The sequence below is a fragment of the Protopterus annectens genome, chromosome 1.part1, assembly GCF_019279795.1.
Source record: "Protopterus annectens isolate FY-2018-M chromosome 1.part1, PAN1.0, whole genome shotgun sequence".
NCBI lineage: Eukaryota > Metazoa > Chordata > Ceratodontiformes > Protopteridae > Protopterus > Protopterus annectens.
In genome coordinates this window covers 1,526,144,446-1,526,166,327 of record NC_056726.1, presented here as the reverse complement: position 1 = coordinate 1,526,166,327, position 21,882 = coordinate 1,526,144,446, and positions in this window count along the sequence as shown.

Here is a 21,882-nt window from a genome sequence, read left to right as displayed (position 1 = left end):
GGGGTATACTTCCGGTGTTGAACATTGTGATCCCATGTTCGTGATGATGAGATCAAGTATGTTTTCTCCTCTTGTGGGGATGGTGACTAGTTGTTCCATGGCATTTGAGTTTATGAACTCCAGGAACCTTTGGGCTAGAGTGTTTGGGCTTGAGTAGTGTTCCCAGTCTATATTAGGATAGTTGAAGTCACCTAGTATGATGGTGTTTGGAGATGCATTTATCCCCTCCAATGTTTTCAGGAAGGCCGAGTTTGAGAGGGTGGCCTGTAACATGCTACAAATTGCAGAGCAGTCTTGCATATGGTTAATTGCACCTGGATGGTCTCCGATGTATCGTGCGTTGCCACCAACCTTGAGGTGTGGGTGTCCTTTATAAATATGGACACCCCCCCCTCCTTTCTTGGTGTTGTCCGGATTTTGGGGCGGGCATGATATGAGGTGAAACCTGATAGTGCTGGGGTGCTCTCAGGAGCCTTGAACCAGGTTTCTGTCACAGCACAGACATCGATGTTCTCCATAGTGAGAAGGGCCTCGAGTGCGTGCATCTTGAGATTGAGACTTCTGGCATTGAGCAGCATTACCCTTAGTTTTTCCTTTTTGTGTTCTAGGGTGGTAGGTTTAGAATTTGAGCCTTGCCTAAAAAGGCACTATGGGGTGGCAAGAGCCTTTGCCAATATCCAGAAGCCTAGGGGTGACAGGTGCAAGCCGTCCCTTGCGAAGCAGCATGGCTTGTCCAGCATGTCATCCCAGGCAGACAGACATTGGATCCCTTTGAATGACACCAGAATTTAAGCCAATTATTAAAGCTGATCATCTTATCACTGTATTGTGGCATCATTCTAGGTGAAGGTAGGATACTGCTCAAGGTCAGGGTCATACCTGCCTGGGCTACATAATCAGAGAGCTCCTCAATGTCTCTTTTCATGTAGTCCAAGGAGGTACGTCTCAGGTCGTTGACACCAGCGTGGCCAATGACTGAGTCGTACTTGTACCTGCTGTTGAGAGACCTGAGTGCTTGCGTTATGTGGCGGATTCTAGCGCCCGACAGGCAGCTTACTGTGACCTTCTCCTTACTCAGTCTGGTGAGCGGGACGTCAGTGTGTCTGACTATGGAGTCACCTATGACAAGTATGTTTGGTGTTGTATTTGGCCTTAAGGGCAGTGACTGCTTTGCACACTGATTTTGTTGTTTATGTGTTGTTTGTGTGGTGTATTGAGTTTGCAGTTGCTTGGGTGTCTGCTTTGGAGGCCTCTGCTGTTTAGGTAAATTTTTACTCAGAGCCTCCGAGTATGTCTTAGTGTGTTTATGTGTTTGATTCAGTGGTGTGGTTGAGTTATGTGAGACTGGTATTGTGGTGTGTGTAGTTGCCTTCTCCTCCTGCCTGGTCTTGCCAGTCCTGAGTTGAGAGAGCTCAGCCTCCAGTCTGGCTAAATAGCTGCATCTCTCACAAGTGTTAATGTTACGTGGGAGGAGGAGAGGGTTGTCCGTGTACATGAGGCAATTGTAACATTGTCTCAGAATTCCCAGATTCACCAACTGGGCAGGAGAGGACGCCAGCATCTGACCCTTCGACATGCTAGAAAGAATTATGAGTTGGTGTGAGACAGAAAAGTAGTGGGCTTAGCAGGGAAGTGGGCACTCCTGGGGGGTTTTGCTAGTGAGAGATTTGTATAATATAGGAGTGCTTGACCTGCAAAGAGAATGCTTATAAGACAAGGGATATGCTTATAAGACAAGTGCTGAGCTTTTTGAGAAGAAAAAGCTATTTGGAACAAGTGCTGCACTTTTTAGTGAAGGTGTAAACTGTTTAGATTCCTAACAGAGCAGTTCTAAGGGAAAAATTGAAGAACAGACTTTCTGGAGCCAGAAAGAGTTTACCCTTGTTTAACCGGCGCTGCCCGATGCTGCTCTAGTGGCAACTCCGCTCTAAATCGCGCTAAAGCACGTTAAAGCTTGCTTGATAGCAGAGGCTGGAAAGAAGCAGGAATAGACCCAAAACGGACAATAAAACTACAGTTTCAAATCAGTAACCACCTCTACGGGGGGCAGGGAAGCTGCTCAATGTTATTCACTGCCACTGATCAACACAGAGACCCTCCTTCAGCCCAAGCAAAAATGGCCTCACAGAAACTTTCAAACAGTTCAGGAACAGCAAGCCTGTAACTAAACTTTTTTAACTCAGAAAAGTGGGGAAAAAAGCAAGATTTTTTTTTTTTGTTTTTGTTTTTTACAGAGATAGCAGAGGTTCACAAGTAATATCAAGTTATAACAGTGCAGTAAATGACCCCACACAAGAGTGCTAGGTCAAGGACAGAAAATATGCAAGTTTTAAGAAAAAAACGATTTAAAATTAAGTGCAAACAGGAAATTCAGCAAACAGCTTTTGGTTGTGCTCTAAATACAGCTACTAATACAGAAATCAAGTTTAACAAGCCAGAAAATGCTCAAGCTAGGCAGCTATGCAGAAAAACTCATCTGCTCTGCACCATCACTCACAACCCTTCAAAAACTTACTCAATACTCCTTCACCTCAGTAGAAAACTGGATTACCCAGATACAACTAATCCTTAATCCCAAAAAAACAAACTACTCATTATCACACCTAACAAATCTAAATCTATCAACTAACCTTTTACATTCACTGCCAAAAATGGTACCAGCATCTTACCCACAAACCATACCAAACTCCTTGGCATGGAAATAGACAACAAACTACTGTTTGATGTACATATAGCACAAACCATAAAAAAGTCTACAAAAAATTGGGAACACTATATAGACACAAAAAATTCCTAACTGACCAAGCACACATAACACTTACCCAAACACACCTTCTATCTACTGTAATGTACGCCACTCCAATCCTTACACACATAAGAAAACAGGACCTTGAACAACTCCAGTCATGCTACAATAAAATCGCCAGATTTGCTACTAAATCCAACTAGAAATCACACCACTGTCATGCACTACGTAAACTGCAATGGCTAGAACTAACAATTGCCTTCAATATTTTGAACTATCCACTCAAACCCCATCTCTTAGTCAGTTAGTAACCAAGCACACATCAAATCGTCCCCTACGCTCTTCAGAAAAAACACTACTATCTATCACCAAAGCCAACAACTACGCAGGACAAACACTATTCTCTCATAGCATAGCAAGAAACTGGAATAACCTTACCCCTAACCTTACCTCTGCTACATCACCCAATATCTTTAAAAACTCTCTAAAAGCCCACCTCATGTATAAATGGATATGCCCATGCATCACATAACATTCAAACATATCTCTTTTGACCACAATTTCTGCTCTCACTGTCTGATATATATAGTATATTGTTTGACAATGTACAACAATTTATTTAAATCTGCTGAACTTTATTGTGAACTGTACATAATCTATACCTAAACATTTGATGTGCTGAACTTATCATAAATTGTACATAATCTATGTCTGATCATCTGAGGATTGAATTTATTGAAATGTTCTGAACTTATCAGAAATTGTACAGAATCTATGTCTGAACATTTGATTTGTGAACATATTGTAAACTAGAACTAAAATGTTATGGAGATTTTCTCCCCGGGCCTTCACTGTAAATGGACCTGTGTCCAGTCGTACTATGCTGGTAAACAAATGTAAAATAAAAAATAAAAAAAATAATTCTATCAACTGTATAAATAAATGTAAAATACAGGCTTGTGTTTTTAAATGTAAGAAAACACTGTAAAATGTGAACTTCAAGATTGTTGTAACATTGCCATCTGCTGCAAGGAAAACCAAGCCAAGTATTTCAAATGTGCATTTTTAAGTTGAAAAGATCTTATGAATCTCTTTAATGTTTTACAATTCGGCTCCAGGGTGGCTGGATGAAGATTTCATGCCCATTGTTTTAAGGCTAAAGTTTATGACCAGAATTTAGATGTGGAAGGTGCTTTATTGCTCTAGTTTCTGCTAGAATGTATATGTGAAATGCCTTCTATTGTTGTAAGTTTCTGTGCAGGTGTTAGATTGCTAAATAATGCAGTTTGTTTGCCTGAGAAAACCTAAGTGTCAAAAATGATGTAATTTGGGGAGGGACCCAGCAAACATGTTTGTTAGTAATGTTTAAATACTATTTCAAACAAGAGACTGGAAGCATTTTGACTTTGGATAGCCAACTTACCAGCACTCTGCCTTATGCTCACATGTAAGTTTTAGCACTGTGATTTCTTGTAGGAATACTTAAAGCTAGTAAAGATTAATTAGGTATTTTTCTTTGAAATCAGACCTGTCCTACTCTATTATTTTAAGTTTCTGTGTGATCTCTGAACTCTTAGATATCTCTGTGGTGCAGTAGCTTTGTCATGTGTTTTCATTATTTATTATTAAATATTTTTAAAACCTTCTACCTGTGGCTGCTTTATGTAGAGATAAGCTCCAGTGTACATTGCATATTTATAGATGTTATTGTAATAGGCCACTCTGAAGTAAGCCTTGACTGTTAGTCATACTACCATTGGATAATAATATTGCACAGTAATAATTGGACACCCTTTTAAGGGCCTTTGAGTAGCTTATATTTATTAGCTGGTGGTGGCAGTAATTACTACCGTATAGCCTGGGTAAAGGGGCAGAGCTGGAGAACCTGTGCCAGCCTTTTTCCCAACAGGGTCTGTGTGGTTGTATAACCTCTTCTCAAAGTGTGTGTGTGATGTGTCAGCTTCATGGGCAGGGACACGAAGCACTGGTTGGACAGAGAGGGTACTGGAGGTTAGCTTGCCAGCTAGGCTGAGATCTGGACCCTATAGCTCTGCCAGTGGGGAGTCTTACTGGGGACCTGGAGAGCAAGGGAGCAACCAGCCCAGACTGACTGTGATCTCTGTGTGCACTTAAGGGAAATTGTACTTTACTGTGTGTATTAGATGTTCATCGTGCATACAGCTGCAGTCATAACAGATGGGTTATCCTGTCGTCAGGTGGGTCCTCGGTCGGCCGAATTCCAAAGTCAAGGTCCGGCGTCGGTTGTCGTCGCTTCTTCCCTGACGTCAGTGCGGCAGGGGTATAAAAGAACCAGCCAACGCCATTTTCTTCAGTCTTTCTTGCTGCACAGTGCCCGAAGCAGAAGCAGTTCGCAAGTGCCGGTCAGCCAGCTCCCGAGATTTACGAAAAATATTTCAGCCAAAGTCTTCTTGAAAGCTAAGTACCCCGTTGGGGAAACTTTTCTTGCCTCAGACCGATGTCAGACAAAGTTAATAATTGCATTTCATGTGGGAAGCAAGTACCGCATAAGGATTTCCATTCCTTCTGCATTCCTTGCTTAGGCCCAGACCATGGCATCTCGGCCTGTCGTTTTTGTGCTAGATTCAACAAACGCACTATTAAGCGTCAGGCAGAGTTCGCCCAACACTATTTTGGTAAAAAGTTTAATTACATTATGTCGTCGGATACTCCGACTCCAGTTTTGAGTAAAAGATGCAAAGATAAGGACCGACATACGAGGTCCGCGACTTCTACCGACACCACGCTAAAACCAGCTACAGGTGCTCCGGTTCTCAGCGAGGCGCCTACGCAGCCCCTGAGTACCAATGATGCTTCTTTAGCAGTGTCTTCTGTGCCCGAGGTCGCAGGCTCCTCGGCCCCCACTCCGACTACAGATACCGACGCCACTCTTGGCGGGGAAACTCAGAGTTTAGACAGGCCTGCCACCTCTCAAGGTGTCTTCATGCCTTCCTCTTTTTCCATTAAGGCTTTCACAAAATGTAAAGCAGCCATGAAAACTAAAAGACAAGCTCCACAGAGCCCCTCTCAAGGCCCCATGCCTAAAAAACAGATGCTCAAAATGGCTGAGGATTTGATTACTCTTATCAGGGGTTCTCAACCCCCCTCGGACAAAAGGCCCAGATTGGAGGAAGACTACCCTTCCTCAGACCAAGCCTCTATTACCTCAGAACATTCTGAGGACCAGGAATATTCATATTCCCCTTTTGAAGATTCTGATGCTGAGGAGTCCATTCCCCCGGTCCCCCCCCCCCTCCGAGGACTATTCTTTTGGGGAAACCTTACATACTTTGAGGGAACACTTTCACTGGGAAGGTCAAGATTACTCAGATTCCAAGAAAAGGCTCAGGGATTTTCTCTTGCTTCCTCAGCACAGGCCTCTGGCTATCCCTCCTGTCTTGGATATATTAGATGATGTGTACACAGAAGACAGCCTCAACCCAGATTCTTTACCTCCAGCTCCTGTTAAACCTGACAGATATTACCGGGTTCCTGATTCACACCAATTCCTATACAAAAGCCATGCTGCTGACCCAGAAACTATTTCACAGGGTCCCAAGGGAATTAAGGCCTCTACTGCCAAAAACCCATTACCTTCAGAGAGAAATTCCAAAGCTTTAGAAAGGTGGGGGAAAAAGGTGTACACCTCGGCCACTTTAACCATGAGGGCATTAAACTGTCAGTTCCATATGTTAAAGTATCAACAGTTTTTGTTATCTCAGTTGAAAAGCAAAATGACACAACCTGAGCAACCAGATGTAAAGGAGTTGCAGGATTTGTTGCTTAGTGCAGAGCAAGTGGGTAAACATACCTTGCAATGTGGTTTTGATGCTTTAGAAGCCTCATGTAGAGCTGCTGTTACAGGGTCTGTCATACGTAGACATGCTTGGCTCAAAGAGCAAACCTTACCAGATCATGTCAAAGCTAAATTACTAGCTGCACGTCTTCAAAAAGATGTATTGTTTGGTGTTAAAGCTGAGGAGGTACTAAAGAAAATGGAGGAAAAGGCAAGATCAATGCAAACAGTGAAAGATTTCCTACATGTACAACCTCCACATTTCAGCAGAAACTGGCCTTAAAAAAATTGGTCCTTTCCAGCCACAGACAGACCTCAAAGAGGTAGATACCGGTGCCCGAGGGGTAGAGGGCAATCTCAAGGATCATTTAGAGCCAGACAATGGCAAGAACCTACACCAAGAGATGGAGAAGATAGATCACAGTCATTCAGAAAGCAGACACAATGACTTTCCCCTCTGCATGCCAAGCAAAGCTTTAATGGCAGCACCTTTAGGTGGAAAACTGGCTTTATTTTCAAAAAATTGGCATATTGTGACAAAAGCCAAATGGATCCTGGACATTATAGACAGAGGCTACAGATTCCACTTTCACACCCTTCCAAAAATGAGAGGCATGCCAAACCTGTCACAAAATCAAAGGGCAGAGGCACAAAAACAAATTTCAGCTCTCATGGACATGAAAGCTATTCAAGAGGTATCTGCAAAAGAACAGGGTCAAGGTTTTTATTCCAGACTATTCCTGGTACCAAGGAAGGACAAAGATTGGAGACCTATTCTAGACCTATCCATCCTAAACACATATTTACTTGTACCAAAATTCAAGATGCTCACATTACAGCAGCTTCTTTCCATGCTGGGCAAGGAGTCTTGGCTGGTAACATTGGACCTCAAGGAGGCATACCTGCATGTCCTTATCAGACAAGATTGCAGAAGATACCTCAGATTTCTTGCAGGTTCAACCCATTATCAATTCTCTGCATTGCCCTTTGGCTTATCTACTGCACCCAGAGTGTTTACAAAATGCCTGGCATCAGTAATTGCCTTCTGCAGACTTCAAGGGATACAAATATACCCATATCTGGACAACTGCCTGATCCAAGCGGACAGCAAGCACATACTTCTGAAACACCTGGCATTTGTAATAAAGTTGTTGAACTTTCTGGGATACACAGTCAACAAAAGGAAATCAAAACCAATACCCTCTCAAACAATAATTTTCCTGGGTGCCAGCTTGAATACAAACACCCAGATGGCCTACCTCACGCCAGAGAAGCAAGGGCAACTATCTCAATACTTCAGAAAAATGGCAACCTTCACCAGGCTGACTGCAAGGAAAGTCCTGTAGGCTTTGGGATTCATGGCATCTTGCATCCTGCTGATCCCATGTGCAAAGCTGCATATGAGGAAACTTCAATGGTACCTAAAAAACTTATGGTCTCAACACAGCCACAGTTTGGAAACAATTATATCACTCATTCCATGTCTTCAAAAGGAATTTCTGTGGTGAGCTCAAGCATGCCAAAGAAACACAGGTCTCCCCTTCTGCACGCCTCAAGCAAATCAAATAATCACAACAGACGCCTCGGACTACGCCTGGGGGGCGCACATGACAGATCAGTGCATTCAGGGCAAATGGTCCCAAAAGGAAAAGCACCTACACATCAATCAAAAGGAAATGCTAGCAGTACAAAATGCTATTATGGCCTTCAAAGACCTACTGCATCCAGGCCAGCTATTGATAAGGACAGACAACACCACAGTGATGTGGTACATAAACAAACAGGGAGGAACTCATTCATACCCCCTGTGTAGACTAGCCATGTCCCTTTGGAACACGGCTCTGGAATTGCAAATCCAACTTCAAGCACAATTCCTGCCAGGGAAGGAAAACACGCTGGCAGACAACCTAAGCAGAAATATGACAGATCCACACGAATGGAAGTTGTATCCTTAAGTTTTCGCAAAGATAATTCAGGCAAGGGGACGGCCAGACATAGATCTCTTTGCTACCCACAAAAATTACCAACTGAAAAAATTTTGCTCAAGGACCTATCATCCACAGGCCTGGAAAGTGGACGCACTTTCTTTCAGTTGGACAACATTGACAGTCTATGCCTTTCCACCTCTTCCTCTGCTGCCCAGAGTTCTATTAAAAGCCAGAGCAGAGAGGCCAAAGATGATTCTCATTGCTCCAGACTGGCCAAGACAACACTGGTATCCACTCCTGAAGAGCCTGACGCATTCCCCACCATGGACCCTGCCTCTAGTGCCTCTTCTGTTGACCCAGCACAGTTTCAAAACTCTTCACAGTCAACTGAAAACCCTCAATCTAGCCACATGGAGGATTCCTTGATTTCCCAACAGACTCTCCTCTCCAAGGAGGTGCAGGATGTCATCTTGGAGGCCAGAAGACCTTCTACTAGAAAAGCCTACTCCGCCAAATGGAAACGGTTTTGTGCCTGGAATCAGGAAAAGGGCCAGAATCCTTGGGTACTAAATTTACCTCAAATATTACAGTACCTAGCTGAGATGTTAAACAGTGGACTTTCCTTCTCCTCCATCAAGATCCATGCTTCAGCCATTTCTGCACAATACAACACTGATCCTCCTTTATTCTCTCATCCTCTCTTAAGACAGTTCCTCAGAGGGGCTAAGAATATAAAACCCCCAAGGAAACCACCAGTACCTGCTTGGGACCTCAACTTCATTTTAGAAAAACTGACCCTGTCTCCATTTGAGCCAGCTGCTTCAACAGAACTGCAATATTTGTCATGGAAAACAGCCTTCCTTCTGGATATCACCTCAGCATGCAGGGTTTCGGAATTACAAGCCCTCATGGCTGTGCAACCTTTCATCATTTTCCATCAGGACAGAGTTTCTTTACGAACCAACCCTTCCTTTATGCCAAAGGTAGTATCCAGTGTAGCCTTGAATCAGACTATCCACTTACCTACCTTTTATCCTAACCCACAAAACAAAGGGGAAAGACTACTACATTCCTTGGACATTCACAGACAACTTCGTTATTATTTGGACAGGACAAAGCCATTCAGAAAATCAGAGCAACTGTTTGTGTCCTGTGCTACAGGTGCTCAAGGAAAGGCTATTTCCAAACAGACAATCTCAAAATGGATAGCCCACTGCATACTCTTTTGTTACTCATTTCATGGAAAAACTGTACCTACAAGCATCAGATCTCACTCCACAAGGGCTACAGCTACCTCTGCAGCTTTCCTCAGGGGGGTTCCTACCAAGGATATTTTGGAAGCAGCTACTTGGAGTTCTGTGCACACTTTCTCCAAGCACTATCACCTTTCACTATACTCTAAATCTAGAGTGGGCTTTGCCACAGCAGTCTTGCAGGGCATCCTTGCTCCTCCTAGTTCCACTTAGTGCCTGCCACACCTTTTTCGCTTTGGGATTCTACCCATCTGTTATGACTGCAGCTGTATGCATGATGAACATAGTACAGTTTTGTACCTACCATAAATGTAGATGTTCAAGTGCTAATACAGCTGCAGTCCAGGTTTCCCTCCCTCCATCCCCTCTTGGGACAGGCCTTATGACAAACACCTCCTCATACAACCTGATTGGGGTATTCTTTTATGGTGTATTTGCTTGCACACTACTGTTTTTTGATTATATTGCATTGCATTATTACATAAGTTTATGTTTTGCCTTCCTTCTGGGGGCACCTGACATCTGGGGCAAGAAAAACTGAAGAAAATGGCGTCGGCTGGTTCTTTTGTACCCCTGCCACACTGACGTCAGGGAAGAAGCGACAACAACCGACGCCGGACCTAGACTTTGGAATTCGGCCGACCGAGGACCCGCCTGACGGCAGGATAACCCATCTGTTATGACTGCAGCTGTATTAGCACTCGAACATCTACATTTATGGTAGGTACAAAAACTGTACTTTATCCTTTCCTCTTCTGTGAGATGACCTCCCTGATGTTAGTGGTGAGGATTGAGGCTCCTTGATTGCTGGGCCAGGGCATGGTTGTCACAAGTGTTTGGCAGTGGTGGGATCTACTTCACACTAATTGGCTTGTAGTGGTGTGGGTAGAGAGAATTCCTGTAGCTTATGTACAGTGATCTCTAAAAGTGTTTTGTACTCTAAAACAGCCACGCAGTGTATACTCAAGAGTTCTGATCACAATTGTTTTGTTTCTTTTGTTAGCTTAGTGCTAGTCAGGGTGAGCAGACAACATGTCAGCTGGAGAGTATGGAAAGCTGACAAGGAGCCAGCTGGCGGAGATGTGCCAGGCTAGGGGACTGGTGCATGGAAACCTGACTAAAGCAGACCTGATTGCAGCCTTGGTTACAGCTGCATCAGAAAACAGCAGCCTGGATGACAATCAGACTGACAGTGGAGATACAATATCCTCGGAGAATGGACAGCTCAACCTTTCTGTAGTGGACTTAAAAATCCAGCTGGAGCTAAAGAGACTTGAGTTGGAGGCCAGGCGTATGGAACTAGAAGCAGCTGAGAAAATGAGGAGTACAAGCTGAGAAAAATGAATGGCAGAGGAAACATGAGAGGGAAATGCTGACTCTTCGCCAGAGTCATGGAGGTAATGGGGAAGGGAGTAACCGGACCCCAGAAGCACAAAAGGTCAGTAAATTTCTTCCACAGTTTAAAGAGCGGGATAATTTTGATAGCTTCATTCATATGTTTGAGCGGGTATGTAAAGAGTATGAAGTTGACCAAGGGCTCTGGGTATGGCTCATGACCCCTTTACTCCATGGTAAAGCTGTAACTTCTTTAGCAAAAATGCATGACACTGACTGTTTTGATTATACTGCTGTAAAAAGACATTTACTAGAATGTTTTAAGCTAACACCTGAAATGTATAGGAAAAAGTTTCATGAGCATAGACGCAAGGCAGATGAAAATGTATGTGAATATGTTGTTGAACTGAGCACTTATTTTCATAGCTGGGTGAGTGGATGTCAGGTCACCAGTTTTGAGGGGCTGGCGGACCATTTGGTAAGGGAACAAGCCCTTAGCACTGCCTGAGGACATGTGGATCTGGTTAGGTGATAGACAGTGTGCTACTTCAGAGGAGTTTGGGAAGAAGGGAGACCTATACCTAGCAAGCAGGGCAGTCCTACACAGGAAAAGGACCCCCAGTATGGCTCATGGGACTAAAGGCACAGACTGCCCCCAAAGAATCTGCCAGTAGCAGGGGAAGCCACTAGTCTAGGTACACATCCAGGAGCTAGGGTTAAATGTTTTGAATGCAACCAGCGGGGCCATGTGGTATACAGATGTCCATGGAGGCAAGGTGGGGAACAAAAGGTAAGGAAGCCAGTAAGTGGTAAAGACAAAATGCCAATAGTAGGTTGTCTTGGGACAACAAGGGTACCAAACTACCACCAGAGGTTATATCCTATTGTAGTGAATGGCAAAGAGGCCATTGCTAAGAGAGACACAGCCTCTGATATAACCATTGTAAAGCCTGCACTGGTTACAGAGGACCTCTACTTGCCTGGGCAGTCTACTCCAGTCAGGACTTTAGGAGGGATCCCATTCCAAATACCTTTGTCTAGGGTTTACCTTGACTGGGAGGGTGGAAAAGGAAGATAGCAAGTAGGTGTGTTTGCGGATATACCTGCAGATGTCCTGAAAATGAATGATTTTGATAGTGCAATACCCTGCACTTGTGCAGTTACATGCAGTCAGGCTTGGAGACAAGCATGTAAGTCTGGTAGCCTGGAGGAGACCCAGACATACCACATACATGCAGCCAGGACTGGTGAGGTGGTTACTTCAGTAAGGGAGCTACTCAGTAGCAGTGAGACTGAATGTGAGCCACAGCTGCTTGTGGGTACTGATGGTCCCTTGGACAGAGTAACTGCAAAGGTAGAGGTGAGTAGTAGTACCCAGGCTTACAGTGAGACACCGCTGTCAGAGGATACCAGACTTCCTGTGGAAGGGGAGCTGGGAAGGGTTACAAGGAGAGACTTGAGACAGGCTCAGCTCTCAGACCCTACATTGCAAGGCCTGAAGCAGGTAGCTAGAGAGGCATTCTCAAGGGAAGGGGGAATCTGTATACTGGGACAAAGGGTTACTATACAGAGAGTGGACTCCTGAGGGAGGGCTAGAAGGTGAGAGAGTACAGCAGTTGGTAGTGCCTAGAGCATACCATCTGGCACTTCTAGCCATAGCCAATGATATTCTCTTTGCAGGTCATATGGGCATAAAACGTACAAAAAGGCATATTATGCAAAACTTCTATTGGCCTGGAATTTCTATAGATGTAACAGGGTACTGCAGGACCTGCGAGCAGTGCCAAAAGGTAGGCAAGGCAGGAGACGAAATGAGAGCTCCTTTGATGCCTTTGCTTGTGATTGAGGAGCCATTTCAGAGGGTAGCTATGGATATTGTGGGTCCTCTGAGTACCCCAAGTTCCACAGGGAAAAAATATATCCTAATAATTGTAGATTATGCTATATGATACCCTGAGGCAGTGCTTTGTCCTCCACTGAGGCAGAGAAGGTGGCAAATGCTTTGCTAGAGATTTTCAGCATGGTAGGTTTCCCAAAGGAAATACTGTCTGACAGAGGTGCCAGTTTTATGTCAGACCTGCTGGCTTGTCTGTGGAAGTCCTCTGGGGTGAAACGCATGAAGACCACCCCCTACCATCCCCAGACTAATGGTCTTGTTGAGAGGTTAAACTCTACAATCAAGTCCATGCTACGAGCATTTGCAGATCAGTTTAAGAGGGAGTGGGACAAATATTTGCCCCATCTGTTGTTTGCTTACAGAGAGGTTCCCCAGGAATCCACAGGTTTTTCACCCTTTGGGTTGCTGTATGGGCATAGGGTGAGGGAACCTCTAGATTTAATTTGAGATGAGTGGGAAGGTGAGTGTGAGTCTCACAAGGAGTCTGTTGTGGCATATGTCCTGAACCACAGGACAAGGCTGAGGGAACTCATGGGCTTGTCCCAGGAGAACCGTCAGAAGCCCAACAACAGAAAAAGGTGTGGTATGACTGGAATGCTCGAGCTAGAGAGTATGCTGTAGGGCAGCAGGTGATGGTTCTCATTCCTGTCAGGCACAACAAGTTGCAGACAGCTTGAGAGGGACCCTACAAGGTGGTAAGAAAGGTAAGTGACGTTAACTACATGGTGCAAGTGCTAGGCAGACAGCAAGGGCACAAATACCATGTTAACATGGTGAAACCTTAACATGATAGGGAAGCCCTTGTGCTGAGCATTTGCAGTGGATTGCAGTAGGAGTCTGGGGGAGATCTGGGGACTGATCTCCTCAGTGAGGCTTGGGCTGATACCTCAGTGGAAGGGGTAGCAATGTCCCAGAAGCTATCTCCTACCCAGGTTCAAGAAATCTGAGTAGTGTTGCAGAGGTTTGGGGGGCATGTTCACCGGGAAACCAGGGAGCACCCACCCGGTGCAACACCAGGTGGATACAGGACCCCAAAGGCCTATCAGGCAGGCCCCTTATAGGGTGCCTGAGAGAGTCAGGCAGACTCTGAGGGAGGAGGTACAGGAGATGTTGGAACTAGGGGTGATTCAAGAGTCCTACAGTCCCTGGGCCTCACCAGTGGTACTGGTGCCAAAGAAGGATGGCAGCACCAGGTTCTGTGTGGATTACAGGAAATTAAATAGTCACACAGAGTCAGATGCTTACCCCATGCCTAGGACAGATGAGGCCCTAGAGCAGCTGGTTGGGGCTAAGTATCTTACAACCATTGATCTTACCAAGGGTTACTGGCAGGTGCCCTTGACTCCCAGTGCTAGAGAGAAGTCAGCCTTTGTGACTCCTTTTGGCTTGTATGAGTTCACAAAGATGCCCTTTGGGATGAAGAATTCCTCAGTGACTTTCCAGGGGTTGGTAGATCATATCTTAGCAGGAGCAGAAGGGTTTGCCCTTGCTTACATGGATGATATTGCTATCTACAGCCATTCCTGGCAAGAGCACCTTCAGCATGTCAGGGAGGTGCTGGGCAGACTACAGAAGGCAGGGTTGACCATTAAGCCGAGCAAATGTCAGGTGGGTATGACAGAGGTCTCATACATAGGACATAGAGTGGGGAGTGGTAAAATAAGGCCAGAACCTGCCAGAGTGGAAACCATTCAGGCAATGCCTGCACCTGTTACCAAACAGCAGGTGAGGGCATTCTTAGGGACAGCAGGGTACTACACAGAGTTCGTTCCCAATTATAGTACCATAGCTGCTTCCCTTACAGACCTGACAAGGAAGAACTGGTCAGATAAGTTAGTGTGGACCCCAGCATGTGAGCAGGCATTTCAGAAGCTTAAGGAAGCTTTGGGAGGACCCCCCTGTGTTAGCCTGTCCAGACTATAGCAAAGACTTTGTTGTGCAGGTGGATGCTTCAAAGTATGGAGTGAGGGCTGTACTTAGCCAGATTTCTTCAGAAAGGTTTAGCACTGTGATTTCTTGTAGGAATAGTTAAAGCTAGTAAAGATTAATTAGGTATTTTTCTTTGAAATCAGACCTGTCTTACTGTATTATTTTAAGTTTCTGTGTGATATCTGAACTCTTAGATATTTCTGTGGTGCAGTAGTTTTGTCTTGTGTTTTAATTATTTATTATTAAATATTTTTAAAACCTTCTACCTGTGGCTGCATTATGTAGAGATAAGCTCTAGAGTACATTGCATATTTATAGCTGTTATTGTAATAGGCCACTTTAATGTAAGCCTTGACTGTTCATCATACTACCATTGGATAATAATATTGCACAGTAATAATTGGACACACTTTTAAGGGCCTTTGAGTAGCTGATATTTATTAGCTGGTGGTGGCAGTAATTACTACCGTATAGCTTGGGTAAAGGGGCACAGCTGGAGAACCTGTGCCAGCCTTTTTCCCAGGAGGGTCTGTGTGGTTGTATAACCTCTTCTCAAAGTGTGTTTGTGGTGTGTCTGCTACCTGGACAGGGACATGAAGCACTGGTTGTCTGGACCCTATAGCTGTGCCAGTGGGGAGTCTTATTGGGGACCTGGAGAGCAAGGGAGCAACCAGCCCCAGACTGACTGTGATCTCTGTGTGCACTTAAGGGAAATTGTACTTTACTGTGTGTATTAGTTATCCTTTCCTTGTCTAGGAGATGACCTCCCTGGTGTTAGTGGTGAGGATTCATAGGTTCATAGGTTCATAGGTTTATACTAGGCTATCTGCCCTAAGGCATTTATAAGCCTAGCCCAAAGTTTTGTGGCTTACGCCACCCCTTATATGAAAAAGTACTGTGCCCATTAGTTTGTTGTGCCTCTGTCCAGTAGTGACACAGAGATGATTCCCGGGGTAAACCTACGATCTCCCATCCACAGGTCAAGATTTCTCTTGAACAGAGCCAACGAGGTGCTCTGCCTCACATGGACCGGGATTTTATTCCACAGCATAGGGAGTCTCTGAGTGATAAATCTATCCCTCCAGCACGTCCTATTTATATCCGTGCTAAGGTTTAAGTCGCTTGCTCTAGTGGTTTTGGTGGATTTGGATTTTTTGAGGTGGAGCATGTCCATTAATTCCGGGTTGGACATGGCCTTGTATGTCAGGCACATGTCACCTCTGAGAAGACGGTATGCGACTGAATAGAGCTGGAGTTTCTTCAATCTGGCAGCATATGACAGATTTTGGAGTCCCTTTATCCTTTTGGTGAGGAACTTTTGGGGTCTCTCCAATTGCTGCAGATGTCGGGTGAGATACATCCCGAATGGGGCATTGTACTCGATCATTGGTCTGATAAGTGAAGAGTACAGGGAACAATGACCTCACTAGATCTGGATGTGAATCCCTTCATGATCAGGTGGGCAATGTAGAAGGTCTTTCTAACCACTTTAGCAATGTGAGTGTCAAAAGAAAGGCCACTGTCAACCTGGGTCCCCAGGTCCCTGATAACCTCTTCTGTGCTTAGTGGATTGCCACCTATATGGTAGCTTGGGGTTACCTTGTTTTTCCCGAAGGGTATGACTATACATTTTTTGGCGTTTAACTTCAGGCCATGGCTCTGGCACCAGCTATCTGTTTCCGTGAGTCCCTTCTGAAGGATATCCGTGTCCGATGCACTTTCCATTATGGCGCCCAGTTTGCAGTCATCTGCAGACTTTGTCAGCTAAAGTCCTCCCATGTTGGCCTGTACTTCTGAGAAGTAGATGCCGAACAATAGGGGGCCAAGGACCGAGCCCTGTGGGACACCACTTGTGATCGGCTTGGAGTCTGACATAGCACCAGCAACTCTAACCCTGTGGGTTCTGTCCTTAAGCCAGTTTGCAACCCATCTTGTGACATATGGCTTTACATTTAAGCTGGTAAGTTTTTCTACAATACCCGAGTGGGGTATTGTGTTGAAAGCCTTTGCAAGGTCAAGGTAGGCTGTATGGACTGCCTTTCCCTCATCAATGGCCTTGGTGACTGTTTCGAAGAAGTCGACCAAGTTCAAAAGGCATGATCTGCCCTTGACGAAGCCAAACTGGGTCGGGTCCAATGTCTGCAAGTCCCCTATATCTTTGTTTATGAGCTCCATTATGATCCTCTCCATAGCTTTGCAGACTAGACTTGTTAAGCTTATGGGGCGGTAATTACCAGGGTCCGTAGAGGCACCGCCTTTGTGGAGGGGGACCACAGTTGCCGTATGCCACTCCTTGGGTACGTATCCTGTGGTAAGGCTGAGATTAAACAGCTGCCTTATGTGCAGGTTTAATTCCTCATTTAGCTCGTGTAGCACACAGCTGGGGACACCATCCGGTCCCATTGATGCTGTGTTTTTAGCTTTAGAGAGAGCAGCTTTCACCTGCGCATTTGAGATGTCTGGGAGGCTACACTCCACTGGGATAGTTATCTCTCCTTTAGGGGGGAGAGGGGGGTGATGTTTGCACTGAACCTGTCTGCCAGTATGTTGGCAATGTCTGTGGGTTCAGTGATTTTTGTATCATTTTGGACTAATTCTGAGCATATCTGGGAGTTTCCACCCAGGTTCCTCACATAGCTGAAAAAGGCCTTATGATTGTCCTTTGAATCCATGGCAATGTTTCTCTCAAAATTGGCCTTAGTTGATTTTATGAGTGCTCGTATTTTTTTACTAATAATGATCAGGGGTGACTTCCCTTTTATGGATTTTGTTCTATCATGTAATAGCTTTCTCCTCTTATTGTAAAGTTTGTTAATGGCTGGGGTCCACCAGACTGGACGTTTTCCCTTTGTGGAAAGAGTCTTGGTTTTATTTGGGATTGCCTGATCCATGCAGTCCTGGAGGTGCTCATAGAAGGCATTTGTAAGGGCTTCCGCAGCTTGGGTTGTGGTTTCCACTGGCTCAGGGGCCTTGAAGAATACCACACCAGTCTTGAGTAGTGTGAAGTTTGCTTTTGAGAAGTTCTTCACTGTGGTCTTTTTTGTTTGGGGTGGGGGCGGGATGTGGATTTCCAGTGAGATTAGTTTATGATCAGATCTCACCAATGAGGGATATACTTCCGGTGTGGAGCATTGTGTCCCCATGTTTGTGATAATGAGATCTAGTATATTTTCTCCTCTCGTGGAAACAGTGACTAGCTGTTCCATGGCATTTGAATTTATGAACTCCAGGAACCGTTGGGCTAGAAAGTTAGGGCTTGAGTAATGTTCCCAGTCTATATTCGGGTAGTTGAAGTCACCCAATATGATGGTGTTTGGAGATACATTTATACCCTCCAGTGTCTTCAGGAAGGCTGTGTGGGGTTCCTGAGTTTGGGAGGGTGGCCTGTAGCATGCTTCAATTTGTAGAGCAGTTTTGCCTATGGTTAGTTGCACCTGGATGGTTTCCGAAGCTTCGTGCGTTGCCACCAACCTGGAGGTGTGGGTATCCTTTATGAATATGGATACACCCCCTCCTTTTGTGGTGTAGTCCGGGTTTTGGGGCCGGAACGCATGATATGAGGTAAAACCTAATAGTGCCGGGGTGCTCTCAGGAGCCTTGAACCAGGTTTCAGTTACAGCACAGACATCGATGTTCTCCATACTGAGAAGGGCCTCGAGTGCGTGCATTTTGAGATGTAGACTTCTGGCATTGAGCAGCATTACCCTCAGTTTCTTCCCATTTTTGTTTTCTAGGGTGGTAGGTTTAGAATTTGAGCCTTGCCTAAAAAAGGCACTATGGGGTGGCAAGAGCCTTAGCCAATATCCGGAATCCCAGGGGTGACAGGTTCAAGCCATCCCTTGCGAAGCAGCGTGGCTTGTCGAGCATGTCATCCCAGGCAGACAGACACTGGATCCCCTTTGAATGACACCAGACATTAAGCCAATTGTTAAAGCTGATCATCTTGTCTCTATATTGTGGCATCATTCTTGGTGAAGGAAGGATACTGCTCAGGGTCAGGGTCATACCTGCCTGGGCTACATAATCAGAGAGCTCCTCTATGTCTCTTTTCATGTAGTCCAGGGAGGTACATCTCGGGTCATTCACACCTGCATGGACAATGACTGTGTCATATTTGTACCTGCGGTGGAGTGACCAGAGTGCTTGTGTTATGTGGTGGATTCTAGCGCCCGATAGGCAGCTTACTGTGACCCTCTCCTTGTTCAGCCTGGTGAGTGGGACGTCAGTGTGTTTGACTATGGAGTCACCTATGACAAGTATGTTTGGTGTTGTATTTGGCCTTAAGGGCTGTGACTGCTTTGCACACTGATTTTGTGGTTTATGTGTTGCTTGTGGGGTGTCTTGAGGTAGCAGTTGTTTGGGTGTCTGCTATGGAGGCCTCTGCTGTTTAGGTAAATTTTTACTCAGAGCATCCGAGTATGTCTTTGTGTGTTTATGTGTTTGATTCAGTGGTGTGGTAGCATTATGTGAGGCTGGTTTTGTGGTGTGTGTAGTTTCCTTCTCCTCCTGTCTGGTCTTGCCAGTCCTGAGTTGAGAGAGCTCAGCCTCCAGTTTGGCTAAATAGCTGCATCTCTCGCAAGTATTTGTGTTATGTGGGAGGAGGAGAGGGTTGTCTGTGTACATGAGGCAATTGTAACATTGCCTCAATATTCCCAGATTCACCAACTGGGCAGGAGAGGACGCCAGCATGTGGCCCTTCGACATGCTAGAAAAATTAAGAAGTTAGGTATGAGACTGAATAAGAGAGGACTTAGTAAGGAAGTGGGTACTCCTGGGGGGGTTTCGCAAGTGAGGGACTTTGTATAATATAGAAGTGACAAGTGCTGAACTTTTTTTTTTTTTTTTTTTGAGAAAGAAAAAAAAAAAAAAAAAACTTTTAGGAACAAGTGCTGCGCTTTTTAGTCAAGGGATATACTGTTTAGGTTACTAGTAGAGCAGTTCTAAGGGAAAAATGAAGAACAGACTTTATGGAGCCAGAAAAAGTTTAACCTTGTTAAACCGGCGCTGCCCGATGCTGCTCTAGTGGCAACTCCGCGCTAAATCGCGCTAAAGCATGCTAAAGCGTGCTTTATAGCAGGGGGCTGGAAAAGGCAGGAAATGACCCAAAATGGCCACTGAACTACAAGTTACTGTCTTAAACCACTCCTCTGAGGACAAACAGGCAGCTCAGTACTCCCCACTCCCACTGGTGAATAAAGAAACTTCCCCCTGACCAAACAAAGAAAATGGAGAAGTACAGGAATCAAGACAAAAGCCCAGGGATCAGCAAAATCTGATCACTGGAACAAACTAGCCAGGAAAGTTAGGAGAACAAGAATATTTTTTTGTTTTTTTTCACAGACAGAACAGAAAACACAATAAATGCTTTGCTTTTCGATTAAATGCTATCAAAAGCTAGTACACTTGAGTGTATTAGCCTGTAGTTTAACTTTTAAGGAAACTTAAACTAAGAAGTGCAACCAACAATTAAAGCTTATAAAAACAGGAAAAACAGGTAATACCACTATAAAATAGACAGAAACAGTCGTCGAATAACACAAATGGTCGAAAAATGCAAGAAAAAATACTTAAAATCTGGAAAGTTGCTTTTTCCTTTCTCTGCTGCTCTAGGAACTCTGCTGGATACCACGAGGAGCTGTGCTGAGTTCTCTACAGCCAGAAAAGCCAGCCAAAGCGTGCTTTATAGCAGGGGCTGGAAAAGGCAGGAAATGACCCAAAATGGCCACTGAACTACAAGTTACTGTCTTAAACCACTCCTCTGAGGACAAACAGGCAGCTCAGTACTCCCCACTCCCACTGGTGAGTAAAGAAACTTCCCCCTGACCAAACAAAGAAAATGGAGAAGTACAGGAACCAAGACAAAGCCCAGGGATCAGCAAAATCTGATCACTGGAACAAACTAGCCAGGAAAGTTAGGAGAACAAGAATAAGCAAACTTAAACTAAGAAGTGCAACCAACAATTAAAGCTTATAAAAACAGGAAAAACAGGTAATACCACTATAAAATAGACAGAAACAGTCGTCGAATAACACAAGGTTTGTTATTTGAGGCTCCATGATTGCTAGGCCAGGGCATGGTCATCACAGTGATATCCCATTCTGGTATTCTGTACCGAAGCTGTGTTGATGACATATCTAAGCAATCCCACCTTGGTTTGTGATTGATTGATTGATTGATCTTTACTGTTAAAAAGAAGTTTGACTATGAGCAATAGTGAGGAATTGCAGCTTTTGTCTAGCTTGCAGAACTTGTATGGTTAGAACAACTTTTCTGTGCTTACTTTAGTATTTAGCTGTATATTGCTTCTCTGATTTTTTTGTTTTAGAAATTGATTTAAATTCTCTTTGAATTCTGTAGTTACTGATTTTGATTATTCTTTTCTTTTACAATATTTTATTAATTTGAAGCTAAATATGAATTCCTTAAATGAGTATGCAATTAATGATTTGCTAATGCACAAATTTCTTATACAGTGTAATAAATGATATGCATTTTTAAGGTAACAACTGATAACACTGGTGATCTGTGTTCTCTGTGTCAAAAGTTGGATGATTTGCTTACCGTTAGATGTAAATCTAGACTTATTGATGATTGCACTTGTGCAATTGGCACGACTTGGAGAACTGTTGTTACATATATTAATGAATGGACTGGTGAGATAAATAATGTTAGGCAATGAACAAATAGAACACATTAAGAAAATGATGCTTCTATTGTCTGTAAAGATCATTAAACCCCTATGAAACAAGACAATACCCATGACAACTTTGGAATTCTGGAAGCAAGTATTCAGCGATCTGACGATCCGGTTTATTTAGAAGGAAACAAAAACCAAAGATAGGAAGAATTCACAACAAATAACAAGGAAGAAAAAGAAACTGATTAATGTCTGTAAAGGAAAGAGAATACAGAGCAAAAAGGGCACTGCTTTGTTATGTAACACACAGGTTACAGGGAATGATAATGTTTTTTCTATCAG